Source organism: Triticum urartu, chromosome 7A, assembly GCF_056163025.1.
Source record: "Triticum urartu cultivar PI428250 chromosome 7A, HENAU_Tu73, whole genome shotgun sequence".
In the NCBI taxonomy this organism is placed as follows: Eukaryota; Viridiplantae; Streptophyta; class Magnoliopsida; order Poales; family Poaceae; genus Triticum; species Triticum urartu.
Window position 1 is genome coordinate 82,761,633 of NC_141879.1, and position 15,699 is coordinate 82,777,331.

The 15,699-nt window shown below is 41.4% G+C and overlaps 1 protein-coding gene and 1 pseudogene across 1 annotated transcript in view; both read right to left on the minus strand.

Annotated features, from left to right (window-relative positions):
• Positions 1 to 15,699, minus strand: part of LOC147958029 (polyubiquitin-like) — a 285,489-nt gene that overhangs the window by 42,042 nt on the left and 227,748 nt on the right. The window lies entirely within an intron of this gene.
• On the minus strand, positions 3,595 to 5,540 carry LOC147958031 (uncharacterized; annotated as a pseudogene).

Consider the following 15,699-nt stretch of genomic DNA (forward strand, 5'->3'; position numbering starts at 1 on the left):
CTTGACTTTCTCCACATCTGCATCTGTGAAATGATATGGTAGGGTGAAATGTTCCATGAGCGTTTCCCAAAGCAGAAGTTTTTGTCTGTCGTCGACAAAAGTAAGATCTGGATGTAGCTTTGCTGGCTCTCTCCATTCTTGAAGGGAGATCGGGAGTTGGTCCTTCACAAGAACTCCGCACTGACGAATGAACTTGTCTGCAATCTTCTTAGGCGCTAATGGTTCGCCATTAGGTTTGACGGCCTCGATATTGTACTTTACGCCCTCCTTCAACTTTTTGTTCGGGCCTCATACTATCCTGCTACCTGAAGATTTGCTCGATCCGGATGGCTGAAAGAACAAAGATCGATTCGTTAATATATATCTTCAAGTCATTTAAAACATGTGATGATCACCAGATGCCTGCTTATATAAATATACCTCGCCGGTCTTTGTTGTTTCAAGATCAACATTTTGTTCGTCATGTTCATAGTTCATGACTTCATCAATTCGGTCGTCGTGATCGAATATCATATCACCCTCCCCGGTGTTGTTTAGATATTCGGAGCCGTCATAATCTTCTTCATTCTGATCATCATCTGGCCCGCGAGGATTGCGTATGATATTGAACAGGGCCTCTTCTCCCTCTCCGCCGGTATTGTCCGCCATAGGTTTTATTTAACTAATCCAAAAGAAATATATTCAAATTACAATGCATGGATGCAATCAATTAATGAGGAAAAACTGAATCAATCATAGTACATAATAAGCATCATCGAATATAATCTCGAATACGTCGTCTCGAATAATAGATATAATCTCGAATACATCATCTCGAATAATATATATAATCTCGAATAAATCATCTCGAATATTATATATCGAATACATCACTAGCTATCTAGCTAGCTAATAAAGATCGAATACTAGAGAGTAATCTAGGCAGTGGACAACCAAAATGAAGGAACCATCACTGGATCATAGCTCGGGTGATCTCCCCAAAGAACCTGCCAGGTATTGGAGAACCTGACGTCCATAGCAGGCATGTAGCGATGGACATGCTCGTCCTCCTCCCTGATACGGCGAAGTAGCACCTCCGGCGGGGCCGGCTCCCTCCGCACCGAAAGTGACCCACGAGACGCCACCAAAGGAAATCAGGGTCGACAACGGGACCCGGGGCCGGGTTCCTCACCAAGCGTCACGCCCCTGAAGGTAGCACCTCCTAGTGCCAGCCCGGCGGAGCCCAGTCCCAAACATGGGTCCTCTGAAGCAGGACATCGTCGCGAGCTGGTCGACGGCGAGGATGCGGGCCGGGCATCATCGACAACAAATACTATATGCCGCAAAAGTAAAGTAACATTTTTTAAATGATGGATTGCGATTTCATATATGCAAATTCTAAATTTTATAACTAAAACTAACATTTCTAATATTTCTATAACTAAAACTAACATTTCAAATATTTCTATAACTAAAAAACATTTCTATATAACTAACATTTCTAATATAACTAACATTTCTAAATAACTAACATTTCTAATATTTCTATATAACTAACATTTCTATATAACTAACATTTCTAATATTTCTATGTAACTAACATTTCTATATAACTAACATTTCTAATATTTCTGTAACTAAAAAACATTTCTAAAATTTCTAATATTTCTATAACTAACATTTCTAATATTTCTATAACTAAAAAATAGTGTGTGTTTGTGTGTGTGTGTGCGCGAGCGCGTGACCGGGGTAGGAGCTCACCGGCGAGGCGCAATGACGGGGGGCGGCGACGGGGACGTAGACGGGCAGTGACGACGGAGATTGGGACGGGGCGGCGACGACGGGGACGGGGACGGGACGGGCGGGGACGACGGGGCGGGGCGCGGCGACGGGGACGGCGACGGGGACGGGGACGGGGACTGCGATGGGGGTGGCGACGAGGGGCGGCGGCGACAGGGCAAAGGAGAAAGAAGCAAAGGGAGAGATGAGAAACTAACAAATTTTTTGAAGTGTTTTCTTATATAGAACAACCTTTAGTACCGGTTGAAGCCACCAACCGGTACTAAAGGTCTATTTTGGCCAGGCCAAGCGGCAGGAACGGCACCCCTTTAGTACCAGGTGGTGGCTCCAACCGGTACTAAAGACCCCCCCTTTAGTACCGGTTTGAGCCACAACCCGGTACTAAAGGGGGCGCGCTGGCGCAGGTGCGATGCGTCATGTTTAGTCCCACCTCGCTAGAGAGGGGCGTCCGCACTGTTTATAAGCCCTAGTGCCGTAGCTCTCTCGAGCTCCTCTCCAAAGCAGGCCTACTGGGCCTAAATGTTCTGTGCTCCCCTGTGGGCCTACTGGGCCTTTGCGGGCCTGCATCCTGGCCCAACAACAGGTTGACTTTCTAGTCGTATGCAGGCCGTTGTGGCGTAGTAGGCAGGCTTTTTTTTACTTTATTTATTTTTGTTTTATTTATTTTTGAGTTGTTTTTTGCTGTATTTAGAGTTTCTTTGTGAATAATTTTGCTTTAGGTACAAAAAATTACAAACTTTCTGTTAGTGCCGATAGTTTACAAATTTGAATAGTTTAAATTTTGAATTATTTGAAATTTGTGTGAATCACTAGTTTGTGAATAACTTAACTTTGCAAATAGATTTTTCAGTGATTCTTTTTTCTTATGTTTAATATTAGTGTGTTTTATCATTATATTCAATTTGGTAATGCTTAGGTTATTGAAAAAATGAAATGCCTTTGTAACGGATGAGTTTTCGTCCGAAACCCTGATTCTACGAAAGAGATTCTCCATTTTGTACATGAAGTGCATCCAGTTTTTGCGGTAACCCTCTCTACTTTTTTGCACATGCTATGTGGGTGAAATTATGATACAATGCCAACTTTCAAAATTTTCTGAGTTCATTTGAAATGTTTTTCAATTTCAGGGTCATTTAGCTGAAAAAATCAGTAAATGCACGAAATAATTTGTTTGCACATAAAATTTCTTCGCGTTTCAAATGCCAAAACACATAATTACCCTAACTATTACAGAGATTCCCTCCTGGGTGTGAAACACAGAAGAAAGTGATGATAGTGAATCTGATCACATCCCAGATCTTTGGGTGTGATACTTTTTCGCCGTAGCCATGGAAAATCTTCATCATTTAACTGTATGCTCGGGTCAATATTCACTGTGAATGGAGCAATTTCATCAAACTTTTCATAATCTTCTGACATGTCTGTCTTGTTATCCACTCCCATGATGTTTCTCATCCCAGAAAGAACTATGTGGCGCTTTGGCTCATCGTATGATGCATTCGCTTCCTTATCTTTTCTTTTTCTCGGCTTGGTAGACATATCCTTCACATAGAAAACCTGTGCCACATCATTAGCTAGGACGAATGGTTCGTCTGCATACGCAAGATTGTTGATATCCACTGTTGTCATTCCATACTGCCGATCTTCCTTACCCCGCATCGTGTCAAATTGACCCATTTGCACCGAAACAAAGGGACCTTCAAACCACGTCCATAGTCAAGTTCCCATATCTCCTCTATGTAACCATAATATGTTTCCTTTCCCGTCTTGGTTGTTGCATCAAAGCGGACACCAATGTTTTGGTTGGTGCTCTTCTTATCTTGGGCGATCGTGTAAAATGTATTACCATTTATCTCGTACCCTTTGAAAGTCATTATATTCGAAGATGGTAACTGGGACAGCGAGTACATGTCATCTTCAATAGAGGCGTCATGCATGGTACGTGTCTGCAACCAGCCGGCGAAACTCCTGGTTTGTTCACATGTAATCCAGTCATCAGACCGCTTGTGTTTGGAGCATAGAAAATTCTTGTGTTCATCCATATACGGGGCCACCAAGGCGGAATTCTGTAGAACAGTGTAGTGTGCTTCAGTTAGAGAATGTCCATCCATACATATTATTTGATCCCCTCCTAGCGTCCCTTTTCCATCCAGTCTGCCCTTATGCCGCGATTCAGGAACACCAATCGGCTTAAGGTCAGGAATAAAGTCAATACAAAACTCAATGACCTCCTCATTTTCATGGCCCTTGGAGATGCTTCCTTCTGGCCTAACACGGTTATGAACATATTTCTTTAAGACTCCCATGAACCTCTCAAAGGGGAACATATTGTGTAGAAATACAGGACCCAAAACGTTAATCTCTTCGCATAGGTGAACTAGGACGTGCGTCGTGATGTTGAAGAAGGATGGTGGGAACACCAACTCGAAACTGACAAGACATTGCACCAAATCATTCTCTAACCTTGGTATTATTTCTGGATCGATTACCTTCTGAGAGATTGCATTGAGGAATGCACATAGCTTCACAATGGCTAATCGAACGTTTTCTGGTAGAAGCCCCCTCAATGCAACCGGAAGCAGTTGCGTCATAATCACGTGCCAGTCATGAGACTTTAGGTTCTGGAACTTTTTCTCTGCCATGTTTATTATTCCCTTTATATTAGATGAGAAGCCAGACGGTACCTTAATACTGAGCAGGCATTCAAAAAAGATTTCCTTCTCTTCTTTGGTAAGAGCGTAGCTAGCATGACCTTGATGTATGCTGTCTTTTCCGTGCATACGTTGCTGGTCCCCCCATGCCTCAGGTGTATATTTTGTCTTCCCATACACGCCCAAGAAGCCAAGCAGGGTCATGCAAAGATTCTTCGTCACGTGCATCACATCGATTGCGGAGTGGACCTCTAGGTCTTTCCAATAGGGCAGGTCCCAAAATATAGATTTCTTCTTCCACATGGGTGCGCGCTCGTCAGCGTCATTCGGAACAGGTTGTCCGCCAGGACCCTTTCCAAAGACTACCTTCAAATCCTTGACCATATCATGTACATCAGCACCAGTACGGTGGCGAGGCTTCGTCCGGTGAGCCGCCTCACCTTTGAAATGCTTGCCTATCTTTCTTACGGCATGCCTGCTCGGAAGAAATCGACGATGTCCCAGGTACACATTCTTCTTACAATTAGCCAAATATATACTGTCGGTATTGTCCAAACAATGCGTGCATGTGCGGTATCCCTTATTTGTCTGCCCTGAAGGGTTACTGAGAGCAGGCCAATCATTGATGGTCACGAACAGCAACGCCTTTAGGTCAAATTCTTCCCCCATGTGCTCATCCCACGCACGTACACCTGTTCCATTGCATAGCTGTAAGAGTTCTTCAACTAATGGCCTTAGGTACACATCAATATCGTTGCCGGGTTGCTTAGGGCCTTGGATGAGCACTAGCATCATAATGAACTTCCGCTTCATGCACAACCAAGGACGAAGGTTATACAAACATAGAGTCACAGGCCAGGTACTATGGTTGCTGCTCTGCTCCCCAAAAGGATTAATGCCATCTGCGCTTAGACCAAACCATGCGTTCCTTGCGTCATCTACAAACTCCTTCCAGTACTTTCTCTCGAGTTTTCTCCACTGCGACCCGTCAGCGGGTATTCTCAACTTTCTGTCTTTCTTACGGTCTTCTCTGTGCCATCGCATTGCCTTGGCATGCTCTTTGTTTTGGAACAAACGTTTCAACTGTGGTATTATAGGAACATACCACATCACCTTGGCAGGAATCTTCTTCCTGGGGCACTCGCCCTCGACATCACCAGGGTCATCGTGGCTGATCTTATAGCGCAATGCACCACATACCGGGCAAGCGTTCAAATCCTCGTACTCACCGCGGTAGAGGATGCAATCATTAGGGCATGCATGTATATTCTGCACCTCTAACCCTAGAGGGCAGACAACCTTCTTTTCTTCGTACATACTCTCGGGAAATTCGTTTTCCTTTGGAAGCATATTCTTTATCATTACCAGCAACTTTCCAAATCCCTTGTCAGATACACCATTCTCTGCCTTCCATTGCAGCAATTCCAGTGTGGTGCCCAGCTTTTTCTTGTCACCTACGCAATTCGGGTACAACAATTTTTTGTGATCCTCTAACATGCGCTGCAACTTCTTCTTCTCCAAATCACATGCGCAGTTTCTCTTTGCATCGGCAATGGCCCGACCTAGATCATCAATGGGCTCATCCGATGCCTCTTCTTCAGCTTCTTCCTGCATTGCCGGCTCAGCTTGTTCCCTCATTGTTGTATCATCGTATTCAGGGAACCCATGGCCAGGATAGCTGTCGTCCAAACATTATAGTGGGGCATGAAACCGGACTCAAACATGTGGATGTGAATGGTTCATGACGTAGAGTAATTGTGACCATTCTTACAGCCAGCACAAGGACAAGGCATAAAACCATCCGCCCGCTTGTTTGCCTCAGCCGCAAGCAGAAAAGTATGCACGCCATTAATGAACTTAGGAGAGCACCGGTCATCGTACATCCATTGCCGGCTCATCTTCAATACATAGCACCGAAAACACCAAATTAATACAATACATAATGTTCATACAACACTTAAATGCAACAAACAAATAACTCTCTAGCTAAAGAATTTAAATGCAACAACAAATGCGATCAAGATCGCAACTAAGGTAACAATTGATCCAACAGCATAATGATACCAAGCCTCACTATGAATGGCATATTTTCTAATCTTTCTAATCTTCAAGCGCATTTTCTCCATCTTAATCTTGTGATCATCGACGACATTGGCAACATCCAACTCCAATTCCAGCTTCTCCCCCTCAATTCTTTTCAATTTTTCCTTCAATTCCTCGTTTTCTCTTTCAACTAAATTTAACCTCTCGACAATAGGGTCGGTTGGAATTTCCGGTTAAACTACCTCCTACATACAATTATCTATGTCAACTTGATGGGCATAATTTTTCATAGACACGAAATGCAACAAATAGTTTTAAAAGAGAATATACCACATCCGAATCATAACCCAAACGAGGGCCGATGGGGACGGATATCAAAACCATGGCACTATGTATAACAAACAACGTATGCGTAAGATAATTATACGAGTAACTATATATCCAAATCACAGAAACATAAATTTTTTATATAAAACATTCATGAACAAGAGGCTCACCACAAGGTGGTGCCGGCGACGGGACATTGCGGGCGATCGACGGTGGTTACGACGGAGATTTAGAAGGCACTAAGTAAACCACACCTACATATGCAAACTAAGTGTTATTTTTGACCTCAAATTGCATATAAATCAAATACTAGCACATATATATAATTCTTCCCAAATTACTAAACTCAAAAATCAATCACTATATAAAGCATTGCACGAGCTAATCTAGCAATGAGAGATGAAAGGACAAAGTTGCTAACCTTTGTGATCATTTGAATGGATGGGGGCCTGCAAATCTTGACAAATTTTGGGAAAAATGTGTGATGAGCTTGAGAGGAAGAGGGAAAGAACAGAGACGAGAGGGGAAAGGGGAAGAACAGAGTGAGCTCAGGTGGACGAAGGGTGTATGTAGTACGACCTTTAGTACCGGTTCGTGATACGACCCGGTACTAAAGGTGTTGGAGGGGCCCCGGACTGACAACATCCTACCACCACTCACTTTAGTACCAGTTCATGGCATGAACCAATGCTAAAGGTTCGCAACGAACCGGTACTAATGATGCCCGCCCGCCTAGCCATTGGAACCGGCACCAATGGACACATTAGTGCCGGCTCAAATTCAAACCGGCACTAATGTGCTTCACATTTGACCCTCTTTCTACTAGTGATGGAAGATACAGACAACCCTAGTTGATATATGAGCTATTCGAGCATACAAAATAGGATGTTTATTTGAAGGTTTAGAGTTTGGCACATACAAATTTACTTGGAAGGGCAGGTAGATACCGTATATAGGTAGGTATGGTGGACTCATATGGAACAACTTTGGGGTTTATGGAGTTGGATGCACAAGCAGTATTCCCGCTTAGTACAAGTGAAGGGGCCCATATGTTTCACTAGTGGCTTCTCTCAAGAGCATAAGTTTTACGGTGGGTAAACGAATTACTGTCAAGCAATTGATAGAATTGAGCATAGTTATGAGAATATCTAGGTATGATCATGTATATAGGCATCACGTCCGCGACCAATAGACCGAAACGATTCTACATCTACTACTATTACTCCACACATCGACCGCTATCCAGCATGCATCTAGAGTATTAAGTTCATAAGAACAGAGTAATGCTTTAAGGAACATGACATGATGTAGAGGGATAAACTCATGCAATATGATATAAACCCCATCTTTTTATCCTCGATGGCAACAATACAATATGTGCCTTGCTGCCCATACTGTCACTGGCAAAGGACACCGCAAGATTGAACCCAAAGCTAAGCACTTCTCCCATTGCAAGAAAGATCAATCTAGTAGGACAAACCAAACTGATAATTCGAAGAGACTTGCAAAGATAAACCAATCATACATAAAAGAATTCAGAGGAGAATCAAATATTGTTCATAGATAATCTGGATCATAAACCCACAATTCATCGGATCTCGACAAACACGCCGCAAACGAATATTACATCGAATAGATCTCCAAGAAGATCGAGGATAACTTTGTATTGAGATCCAAAGAGAGGGAAGAAGCCATCTAGCTAGTGACTATGGACCCGTAGGTCTGAAATAAACTACTCACACATCACCAGAGAGGCCATGGAGTTGATGTAGAGGCCCTCCGTGATCAATACCCCCTCCGGCGGAGCTCCGGAAAAGTCCCCAAGATTGGATCTCTCGGGTACAGAAGGTTGCGACAGTGGAATTAGGTTTTTGTGGTGCTCCTGGATGTTTGGGGGGTACGTGGATATATATAGGAGGAAGAAGTACGTCGGTGGAGCAATGGGGGGCCCACGAGGGTGGAGGGTGCGCCCAGGGGGGGTAGGCGTGCCCCCTACCTCGTGGCTTCCTCCGTTATTTCTTAACACCCACTCCAAGTCTCCTGGATCACGTTTGTTGAGAAAATCACGTTCCCGAAGGTTTCATTCCGTTTGGACACCATTTGATATTCCTTTTCTTTGAAACCCTAAAATAGGTAAAAAAAACAGCAATTTGGGTTGGGCCTCCGGTTAGTAGGTTAGTCCCAAAAATGATATAAAAGTGTAAAATAAAGCCCATTGACATGCAACATAGATAATAATATAGCATGGAGCAATAAAAAATTTGAGATACGTTGGAGACGTATCAAGCATCCCCAAGCTTAATTCATGCTCGTCCTCGAGTAGGTAAATTATAAAATAAGAATTTTTGATGTGGAATGCTTTTTAACATATTTCTCTATGTAATTTTTCTTTATTGTGGCATGAATGTTAAGATCCGAAAGATTCAAGATAAAAGTTTAATATTGACATAGAAATAATAATACTTCAAGCATACTAACTAAGCAATTATGCCTTCTCAAAATAACATGGCCAAAGAAAGTTATCCCTACAAAATCATATAGTCTGGCTATGCTCTATCTTCACCACACAAAATATTTAAATCATGCACAACCCTGATGACAAACCAAGCAATTGTTTCATACTTTTGATGTTGTTAAATTTTTTCAATCTTCACGCAATATATGAGCGTGAGCCATGGATATAGCACTATGGTGGAATAGAATGGTGGTTGTGGAGAAGAAAAAAAGGAGAATATAGTCTCACATCAACTAGGCGTATCAATGGGCTATGGAGATGCCCATTAATAGAGATCAATGTGAGTGAGTAGGGATTGGCATGCAACAGATGCCCTAGAGCTATAAGTATATGAAAGCTCAACAAAAGAAACTAAGTGGGTGTGCATCCAACTTGCTTGCTCATGAAGACCTAGGGCATTTTGAGGAAGCCCATCATTGCAATATACAAGCCAAGTTCTATAATGAAAAATTCCCACTAGTATATGAAAGTGATATCATAGGAGACTCTCTATATGAAGAACATGGTGCTACTTTGAAGCACAAGTGTGGAAAAAGGATAGTAGCATTGTCCCTTCACTCTTTTTCTCTCATCATTTTTTTATTTGGGCCTTCTTTCCTTTTTTTCTTTTTGGCCTCTTTTCTATTTTTTCTTTTTTTATTTTTCGTCCGGAGTCTCATCCCGACTTGTGGGGGAATCATAGTCTCCATCATCCTTTCCTCACTTGGGACAGTGCTCTAATAATGATGATCATCACACTTTATTTAGTTACAACTCAAGAATTACAACTCAATACTTAGAAAAAAATATGACTCTATGTGAATGCCTCCGGCGGTGTACCGGGATGTGCAATGATGCATGAGTGACATGTATGAAGAATTATGAATGGTGGCTTTGCCACAAATACGATGTCAACTACATGATCATGCAAGCAATATGACAATGATGAAGCGTGTCATAATAATGGAACGGTGGAATGTTGCATGGCAATATGTCTTGGAATGACTATGGAAATGCCATAATAGGTAGGTATGGTGGCTGTTTTGAGGAAGGTATATGGTGGGTTTAAGGTACTGACGAAAGTTGCGCGATACTAGAGAGGCTAGAAATGGTGGAAGGGTGAGAGTGCGTATAATCCATGGACTCAACATTAGTCATAAAGAACTCACATATTTATTGCAAAAGTCTATTAGTTATCGAAACAAAGTATTACGCGCATGCTCCTAGGGGGATAGATTGGTAGGAAAAGACCATCGCTCGTCCCCGACCGCCACTCATAAGGAAAACAATCAATAAATAAGTCATTCTCTGACTTCATCACATAACGGTTCACCATACGTGCATGCTACGGGAATCACAAACTTCAACACAAGTATTTCTCGGATTCACAACTACTCAACTAGCATGACTCTAATATCACCATCTCCATATCTCAAAACAATTATCAAGTATCAAACTTCTCATAGTATTCAATGCACTTGTATGGAAGTTTTTATTATTGCCATGTTGTTCTAAAGGACTCTCAAAATAATATAAGTGACGCATGAGAGAACAATAGTTTCTATAAAGCAAATCCACCACCGTGCTCCAAAATATATAAGTGAAGCACTAGAGCAAAAACTATATAGCTCAAAAGATATAAGTGAAGCACATAGAGTATTCTAATAAATTTCAAATCATGTGAGTATCTCTCAAAAGGTGTGTACATCGAGGATGATTGTGGTAAACTAAAAACCAAGGACTCAAATCATACAAGACGCTCCAAGCAAAACACATATCATGTGGTGAATAAAAATATAGCTCCAAGTAAAGTTACCGCTAGATGAAGACGAAAGAGGGGATGCCTTCCGGGGCATCCCCAAGCTTAGGACTTTTGGTGTCCTTGAATTTTACCTTGGGGTGCCCTGGGCATCCCCAAGCTTAGGCTCTTGTCACTCGTTGTTCCATAATCCATCAACTCTTTACCCAAAACTTGAAAACTTCACAACACAAAACTCAAAATAGAAAATCTCGTGAGCTCCGTTAGTGAAAGATAACAAAACACCACTTGAAGGTACTGTAATGAACTCATTTTTTATTTATATTGGTTTTAAACTTACTGTATTCCAACTTATCTATGGTTTATAAACTCTTTTACTAGCCATAGATTCATCAAAATAAGCAAACAGCACACGAAAAACAGAATCTGTCAAAAACAGAACAGTCTGTAGTAATCTGTAGCTAACGCAATTTCTGGAACACCAAAAATTCTAAAATAAATTTCTGGACGTGAGGAATTTATATATTAATCATCTTCAAAAATAATTAACTAAATATCACCTTCCAAATAAAAATGGCAGCAATTCTCGTGAGCAGTAATGTTTCTGTTTTTTACAGCAAGATCAAAAAGACTTTCCCCAAGTCTTCCCAACGGTTCTACTTGGCACAAACAATAATTAAACACAAAAAATACAACCAAAAAAGATGCTAGATTAATTATTTATTACTAAACAGGATAAAAAATCAAGTAATAAAAATAAAATTGGGTTGCCTCCCAACAAGCGGTATCGTTTAACGCCCCTAGCTAGGCATAAAAGCGAAGATAGATCTAGGTATTGCCATCTTTGGTTTTAGGGAAGAAAAGAGAAAACTTATTAGCTATGGTATTAGTCTTTCTATTTTGGTAAAGCACATGGTTGTTAATGGTAGAAGAAAGATTAAGCATTTTATGGAAATATGCATCTAAGCTAGCTTTCATCTCTTTGATAGATGCGTTTTGGTAAGAGAGCAAAAGAGATGTGGATTAAACCTTCTCATTCATGGGGTGCCCAAATATGGTTTTAATCTTTTCATAAGTATCTATGGCATCCCCTTCAAGAAAACCTTCTTCAAAAATAGAATCTAGGACATGCTTAAACAAAGAAGGTAGGGCAACATAAAAGCTCTTTAAGTAAATTTCAATTTTGTATTGGGGCACATAGCTGGCCTGGATCCTTAATAGCCTATTCCAAGCATCTTTCAAAGATTCATCGAGTAAATAACAAAAAATCTGGAATCATCTTCGTCAAAATTATTAAGATTCTCATTGATAACTTCGGTAGGTCTTTCCATAGCATCATTTTTTATGAGTTTAGAGAGAATAGAAGGATTGTTAAAAGTACTAAAACTCGGGAGAGAACCCCCAACCCTTTTTGATTCCGACATGGTGAAAGAAAGGAGAGCGGAAAACAGATGGCGAATATAACGGCAAGGGTGAAATGGGGGGGGAGGAAAACGAGAGGCAAATGGAAAATAATGTAATGCGAGGGGTAAGAGTTTGTGATGGGTACTTGGTATGTCTTGACTTGGCAACGACACCTAAAATGACTCGTTGTTGAGAGTGAAATCTTGACTTGACTTGGCACGAATCTCCCCGGCAACAGCGCCAGAAATCCTTCTTGCTACCTCTTGAGCACTACGTTGGTTTTCCCTTTAAGAGGAAAGGGTGATGCAACAAAGTAGCGTAAGTATTTCCCTTAGTTTTTCAGAACCAAGGTATCAATCCAGTAGGAGATTGCGCTCAAGTCCCACACACCTACATAAACAAATAAGAACCTCACAACCAATGCGATAAATGGGTTGTCAAGCCCTTCACGGTCACTTACGAGAGTGAGATCTGATAGATATGATAAGATAATATTTTTGGTATTTTTATAATAAAGAGAAATAAAGATGCAAAGTAAAATTAAACGGCAAAGGAAGTAACTTAGTGTTGGAAGATTAATATGATGAAAGATAGACCCGTTGGCCATAGGTTTCACTAGTGGCTTCTCACAAGAGCATAAGTATTACTCTGGGTAACCGAATTACTGTCGAGCAATTGATAGAATTGAGCATAGTTATGAGAATATCTAGGTATGATCATGTATATAGGCATGATGTCCGCGACAAGTAGACCGAAACGATTCTGCATCTACTAATATTACTCCACACATCGACCGCTATCCAGCATGCATCTAGAGTATTAAGTTCATAAGAACAGAGTAATGCTTTAAGGAAGATGACATGATGTAGAGGGATAAATTCATGTAATATGATATAAACCCCATCTTTTTATCCTCGATGGCAACAATACAATATGTGCCTTGCTGCCCCTGCTGTCACTGCGAAAGGACACCGCAAGATTGATCCCAAAGCTAAGCACTTCTCCCATTGCAAGAAAGATCAATCTAGTAGGCAAAACCAAACTGATAACTCTAAGAGACTTGCAAAGATAAACCAATCATGCATAAAAGAATTCAGAGGAGAAACAAATATTGTTCATAGATAATCTGGATCATAAACCGACTATTCATCGGATCTCGACAAACACGCCGCAAAAGAAGATTACATCGAATAGATCTCCAAGAAGATCGAGGAGAACTTTGTATTGAGATCCAAAGAGAGAGAAGAAGCCATTTAGCTAATAACTATGGACCCGTAGGTCCGAAGTAAACTACTCACACATCACCGCGGAGGCCATGGAGTTGATGTAGAGGCCCTCCGTGATCAATGCCCCCTCCACCGGAGCTCCAGAAAAGGCCCCAAGATGGGATCTCTCGGGTACAGAAGGTTGCGGTGGTGGAATTAGGTTTTCGTGGTGCTCCTGGATGTTTGGGGGGTACGTGGATATATATAGGAGGAAGGAGTACGTCGGTGGAGCAACGAGGGGCCCACGAGGGTGGAGGGCGCGCCCAGGGGGTAGGCGCCCCCCTGCCTCGTGGCTTCCTCCGTTGTTTCTTGACGCCCACTTCAAGTCTCTGTTTGTTGAGAAAATCACGTTCCCGAAGGTTTCGTTCCGTTTGGACTTGTTTGATATTCCTTTTCTTTGAAACCCTAAAATAGGCAAAAAACAACAATTTGGGCTGGGCCTCCGGTTAGTAGGTTAGTCCCAAAAATGATATAAAAGTGTAAAATAAATCCCATTGACATCCAAAGTAGATAATAATATAGCATGGAGCAATCAAAAATTATAGATAGGTTGGAGACGTATCACACATATGCATCAAATTCCTCTTTAATTCTTGCTCGGATCATGAAATCCTCTGACGGCCATTCACAAGGCCGCACTTGAGCATCTCTTGGTGGTTCCTCGTCCGCATCGCGTATTGCGGGCCTGGGTCCTTGCTTCCTTGAAGAACCACCTTGGTACATTTTCCTAAACATATTTCTTCCTCTGAAAAATTTCTGAAATTTCTAGTATCATCAAATTAAAAGTGAACCAAACTCAACAATATTGATAGCAACTAATCCTACAAGTGCCTAGAAGCAATATCATGCATCAAAACTAGTTTTGACCACATAAATTTGACATGCAAACTCAAGAACAGGGTCACCTAGGAAGCAAAAATTTGCAATGAATAAAGCACTAGAACAAAATCTAATTGGACCATGGAGGAGTCACATACCAAAGAACAATCCCCCAAAGCAGTTTTGTGAATGGAGCTTTGAGCAAGGAGATCGAAAATGGCAGCAAGATGAGCTAGAACTCGTGCATGAGCTGGTTAGCGATTTTTGTGGGGGCGGAACGAGTGTGTGGTGGCTGGAATAAGTGGAGGGGACCCGCCATGGGCCCACGAGGCAGGGGGGCGTGCCCAGGAGTGTAGGGCGCGCCCTCCACCCTCGTGGGCACGTGGCTGCTCCCCCTGCTGTGTTTTCAGTGCCAGATATTCTCAAATATTCTAGAAAAAATCATATTTAATTTTCAGGACATTTGGAGAACTTCTATTTTCGGGGTATCTTTATTGCATTGATAGTTCAGAAAACAGACAGAAATTACTATTTTTTCTTTATTTAATATAACTAACAGAAAGTAAAAAGAGGATACAGAGAGTTGTGTTTTCTAAATTCATCCATCTCATGCTCATCAAAAGGAATCCACTAACAAGGTTGATCAGGTCTTGTTAACAAACTCATTTCGAATAACATGAAATCGGAGAATTTTTGAATAACACTAGGTTACCTCAACGGGGATATGTATGTCCCCAACAATAATAATATCATATTTCTTCTTGACAGTAGGAAGAGGAAATTCAAAACCTCCAATAGTGATTGTTGAAATTTTTCCTATAGAATTGATATTGTGGACTTGAGGTTGTTTCCTTAGAAAGTGTACCGTATGCTCATTACCATTAACATGAAAAGTGACATTGCCTATGGTGCAATCAATAACAGCCCCTGCAGTATTCAAAAAGGGTCTTCCAAGAATAATAGACATACTATCATCCTCGGGAATATCAAGAATAACAAAGTCCATTAAAATAGTAACATTTGCAACCACAACAGGCACATCCTCACAAATACCGACAGGTATAGCAGTTGATTTATCGGCCATTTGCAAAGATATTTCTGTAGGTGTCAACTTATTCAAATCAAGTCTATGATATAAAGAGAGAGGCATAACACTAA